This window comes from Thamnophis sirtalis, unplaced genomic scaffold (assembly GCF_051295495.1).
Source record: "Thamnophis sirtalis isolate CommonGarterSnake01/CBP01778 unplaced genomic scaffold, rThaSir2_p1.2 scaffold_16, whole genome shotgun sequence".
NCBI lineage: Eukaryota > Metazoa > Chordata > Lepidosauria > Squamata > Natricidae > Thamnophis > Thamnophis sirtalis.
Genome location: NW_028261396.1, coordinates 1,985,936 through 1,991,560, shown reverse-complemented (window position 1 = coordinate 1,991,560; position 5,625 = coordinate 1,985,936). Strand labels below are relative to the sequence as shown.

At 38.0% G+C, this 5,625-nt stretch overlaps 1 pseudogene; it reads right to left on the bottom strand.

Moving 5' to 3' along the window:
* Positions 1–3,177: 3,177 nt before the first annotated feature.
* On the bottom strand, positions 3,178–3,261 carry LOC148042401 (U6 spliceosomal RNA; annotated as a pseudogene).
* Positions 3,262–5,625: the final 2,364 nt, after the last annotated feature.

Here is a 5,625-nt window from a genome sequence, read left to right as displayed (position 1 = left end):
GCTACGACCCGGAGGAGGGCCTTCTCTGTGGCAGCTCCGGCCCTTTGGAACGAACTCCCCGCAGAGATTCGGACCCTCACCTCTCTCCAGGCCTTCCGAAAAGCCGTTAAAACCTGGCTGTGTCGGCAGGCCTGGGGTTGATGAGTTCCTTTCCCCTCTCGATTTGTGTGGCTGTTGGTCGTTTTTTAAAATGCCTGTATTTGTTGTTTTGTTGTGTTTCCCTTCCCCTTTGGGTTTGTGCGCCGTCCTGAGTCCCACTGGGAATAGGGCGGCATATAAATAAAATGAAACCTAAACCCAAACCTAAAATGAGATGTTTTGAATGCAAAGCAGAGCTGTTGATAGTGCTAGGCCCAATTGTGCAATACTGCTTCGAGTGCTAACACCTCTCTTAGAAATATCATTCAGGGATCATTTTTCCCAAGATCCTGTCAAATCTGTCTTAATTTTGTTCTCTGATTGGGTATGTCTAGTTTAATGAAGAGCAGGGCTGGAGGTAATATGATACCAGTGTTCCAATATCTCAGGGACTGCCACAAAGAAGAAGGAGGTCAACCTATTCTCCAATGCACCGAAGACAGGACAAGAAATAATGGATGGAAACTAATCAAGGAGAGAACTAACCTAGAACTATTTTTCCCCCTGACAGTGAGAACAATAAACCAATGGAACAGCTTGCCTCTAGAAGTTGTGGATGCTCCATCACTGGAGGCTTTTAAAAAGAGACTGGCAGCCACCTGTCTGAAATAGTATAGGGTCTCTGTTCTGACCCTCTCATCCATCCAGTAACGAAAGCCGAGACAAGCTTAACTGGAATGTCCTTTAATAGCAAGACCAAAATCTCGGTGGCTGAAAGCCAAGCAAACAAACAGATAAGGACCTTGGCAGCAACTCAGACAAACCTTGGCAGCAATCCAGCCTGCCAAGCTAGTTACAACAGTTCTCTTTAGTCAATGCGTTGACTTCTGCAAGAAGGGTGTGTCACAAGCAGTCTGTTTATATAGTCTGGAGAAGAGCCTAATGACCATCAGCTGAGCACAATCACCTCCTGTAATTGCATAATTGTTCCTGATGCCGAGTAGCTCTTCGATGGCGTGCATCCAGGAACAACTCACTGCTGGCTTCTGGATCACTCTCCCTTGTCTGCTCCCCACTGGTCCAAGGCTCAGGCGCCACCTAGTGGCCAACCAGTCTCTCTGCACCCTGCTTGGAGTCGGAACCCTGTCCAGGGTCCTCCAGGTCCTCCAGAGCCGACTCATAGGGCCCCTCGCTGTCGAAGTCTGGTGGCAGCTCCAACAGCTCCTGCTGGGCCACAACAGGTCTCCTGCTTGAGCAGGGGTTGGACTAGAAGACCTTCAAGGTCCCTTCCCACTCCATTATTCTCTTATTCTATTCAGTGTGAGAATTGATGAACCGAGTTACGCATAAAGTGTGTATATGGTGTTAAGATGGTGTTTATGATTATACAGTCAAATCCCACCCCATCTGTTGCATGGCCAAGGCCTCCATCTGAATTATTTTAAGCTTCAGTGAATAAAGAATAACACAAAACAGTCTGCTGCCATTCATACAAAACCAATGAGAGAAAATATATGAGGAAATGGGGAAATTTGCAATAATGTATTAATTTACTAATACTCCTATATCCTTTGTTTAAATTAGATGAGAAGTCATTTGAAATTCATTGTCTCAGCTTAACATTCTTCCAGTTGGTCATGTTCTACTACTACTTCTACTTTCTGTCTCCTTCCCTTATAAGTTGAACATCTCTGACTGCAAGGCAGTGTCAGCCTTCTAAATGACAGCAATTGTATAGATACATGCTCTATTGAGTTTTGTGACAGTCTTGTCCAGAGGTGGGTTCCTACCAGTTCGCACCTATTCGGTAGAACCGGTTCGTCAAATCTACCAAGCCAGTTAGAAGAGGTTCCCACCAGTGGACCCGGAAAGCAGGCCACACCTACAGAAGAGGTTCCAAATTTTTTTGAAACCCACCACTGGTCCTTGGATATGATTATTCTACACTATCATGCTCCTATTTATAAAACTCAGTGCCTCTGTGAAAGGTAAGGATGACTACTGCGTTTGTGGTGCAATCAGAACATTGCGTGTGTTGAAGTTGTTTTAACGCAAACCAAAGATGCCTTTTAAAAAACAAGTTTACATCCTATTCTTATGAATGCCAGGGCTGTGTGTGAGGTAATTTAAGGTGGTTCTGACAAGTGTCGTCACCATCTTCATATCCGGTCACATGGGCAGCAAGCCACTCCCACAAAGGAGGCCACACCCACAGAGTAGGTTCGAACAATTTTTGAAACCCACCACTGTCTTGGTCCTTGGCGAATACATGTATCAGTCCCTTGGCAAGATTTCAGAAGTGGCTTACCCTTGCCTCCTTCCAAGGGCTGAACAAGAGTGATTGGCACAAGGCCACCTGGCTGGCTTTGTGCCCAAGGTAGGACTAACCTCAGCATCTCTTGTTCTAGACTGGTGCCTTATCCACTATATCAAACTAGTTCTAAACAATAATTGAACTACAATGGACAGTTAATGTTATTTTTTTATCCTATCCTCAGTTCATATTTTTTTCCTATCAGCTTACTTTACACTTTACACTGACTGAGGATATAGCAACAGGGATAAAAACTAGCATTGTCCTTTAATGGGTGTGGGTAAGTTTCTTTCTGTTTATCCTAAGCAGGCCTGTTGAAGCCACACAGTAGTAATCAAAGATTTGAGAGGACAGATTTGAGCAGATACTGCAGAGGCTAGTTATTTGCATCATCACGATCAGCCAGTGGTGGGACGCAGCCAGTTCGCAACAATTCGGGAGAACCGGTTGTTAACTTTCTAAGCAGTTCGGAGAACTGGTTGTTGGAAGAAATCTCCTTTTGTTTCTTTCCACTTTACAGGGCTAATCCTGTAAGGAAGGAAACATTCTGGTGTTGTTTCTAGCCTAATCTTTGTTGCCCTGCTTACAGAAACTGCCTCTCTGGTTAACCCTTATGACATTGTAACAGTTAAGGCGAAGCGCCCATCAACCTTAGTGATGTTGAGTTGGCCACACACACACAAAATCACATTATCGTCGAGCCACGCCTACCCAGCTGGTCATTAAGGAAGAGAACCGGTTGTTAAATTATTTGAATCCCACCACTGCCATCAGCATATAACCCTAACCCTAACGCTTCGTGAATTTGCGTGTCATCCTTGCCATGCTAATCTTCTCTGTATCGGTCCAATTTTAATATATTTAATTAAATGTGCATTTGCTTCCAGTTGTGTTAAGCAGTGCTTCAGACAAAACTGTGGCTGTGACTCTCACAAACAGGCTACCTTTATATTTGGGACCTATAGATTTGGTCCTGTTTAATTTTAATATCATCTTTCTCAGGAGCGTGTGTTTTGACAACAACAGAGTTTATCTGGTTCTATTTTTCTTTCTCTCAACACAAAACAGAGATTTCCCTGTCATTCTGCAGTCAGCCCTGCTAGGTAACTCTGACTGAGGGAACTAATCTCCATAAATATGAATGTGTCAAGAGCTGGAAAAACACAAGTGGTAATATATCAGCTCAAAAGACCTGGGGGATTATTTTTAGCTTAGCATTCACACAGATATCTTTCTGAAAGGTCAGTGAAATAGCATCTCAAGTAAAGACAATGAATGAGATGTAAGGAATCCAAGTAAGAATTCAAAGAGGGCAAGGATGAAAGTGTAAGAGAGAAAATTGGAGCAGAATGGGACAACTTGACTTGGCCACAGCTGCAGGATAACTTGCCATGGCCAAATCACTGCAAGACGATTAGCTGAGGGACAATTCCACAATTCAATGTAAGTATTTAAAATAACAAAAAAAATTATATTGTACCAGTTCTTCGATATTAGTATAAGTCTTATCCTGTGATAAGTTGCCCTGTGGGGGAATTGGCCATGGGGAGTTGGACACAGCAAGTTGACAGTGGCAAGTTGGCCATGGTGGATTGGCTGTGCCACATTAGCTGTGTTAAGTTGTCCTAGACCCAAATTGGAGTGAGAAGGAAAATCTTGTTTGGGAATGTAGATTTGCGCTACAAATTTACTTAAAAGAATTTGTGCATACTCTTTGGTATTCTTCCGAGACAAGCACATCATTCACATTCTTCTTAAATGAATCATTCTAGAACTTTTGTCAACAGCCCCAAGCTATTTTTTGGATTTGAAATTCTTATTTTTTTAGCATTTATTTATTTATTTATTTAATTTGTTGTTTGTTGTTTGTTGTTTGTTGTTTGTTGTTTGTTTATTATTTATTATTTATTATTTATTATTTATTATTTATTATTTATTATTTATTATTTATTATTTATTATTTATTATTTATTATTTATTATTTATTATTTATTATTTATTATTTATTATTTATTATTTATTATTTATTATTTATTATTTATTATTTATTATTTATTATTTATTATTTATTATTTATTTATTATTTATTATTTATTATTTATTTATTATTTATTATTTATTATTTATTATTTATTTATTATTTATTTATTATTTATTTATTATTTATTTATTATTTATTATTTATTAACCATTTACCATTTACCATTTACCATTTATCTATCATCTATTATCTATTATTATTTATTTATTATTTATTATGTATTTATTATGTATTTATTATGTATTTATTATGTATTTATTAATTATGTATTTATTATTTATTATTTGTTATTTGTCATTTATCATTTATCATTTATCATTTATCATTTATCATTTATCATTTATCATTTATCATTTATCATTTATCATTTATCATTTATCATTTATCATTTATCATTTATCATTTATCATTTATCATTTATCATTTATCATTATTTATCATTTATCATTTATCATTTTTTATCATTTTTTTATCATTTATCATTTATCATTTATTTCGTTTCGTTTATCATTTATCATTTATCATTTATCATTTATCATTTATCATTTATCATTTATCATTTATCATTTATCATTTATCATTTATCATTTATCATTTATCATTTATCATTTATCATTTATCATTTATCATTTAATCCAGTCACTGGATTAAAATATAAACGAGGAAACACATTGGCTTTTATTAATGCCTCAAAATGGTTTATAAACAGGTTCCACTGGATTACGCAGTATATCTACAGCCAGTCCATGCTTGCCTGCTCTGGCACTAAATCTATTCCTAACCCTGGCTGTGTGACATATGAGTTTTCCTTAGGCTGAGGCTGTGAATGTTCTTCAGACTTGGCCTTCGACCTCCACTCCCCTACCTCTTCCTCTGCCAGGTCCCTCCTATATTTACAGGAAGGAACGAAATACCTTGCTTTGATTGACAGTTCCCGCATCTACTCATCGCAACATGTCCATTCATATTTGTGCTCCTTATTTTTCTCTCGGTGTGTATATGTGTGCATGAGCCAAACAGCTACAATAGATACGCATGTTAATGACATAGTAAAGTAATTTTTTTCACAAAACAAAGTTAACAACATCATGGCCTGGTGTGTCGCATGACGCTAACCATTCTGGTTCTTTACAGCTCCACATTACAGCTCCACATTAATCCAATCAATTGTTATTTATTTCACATGCTGCTG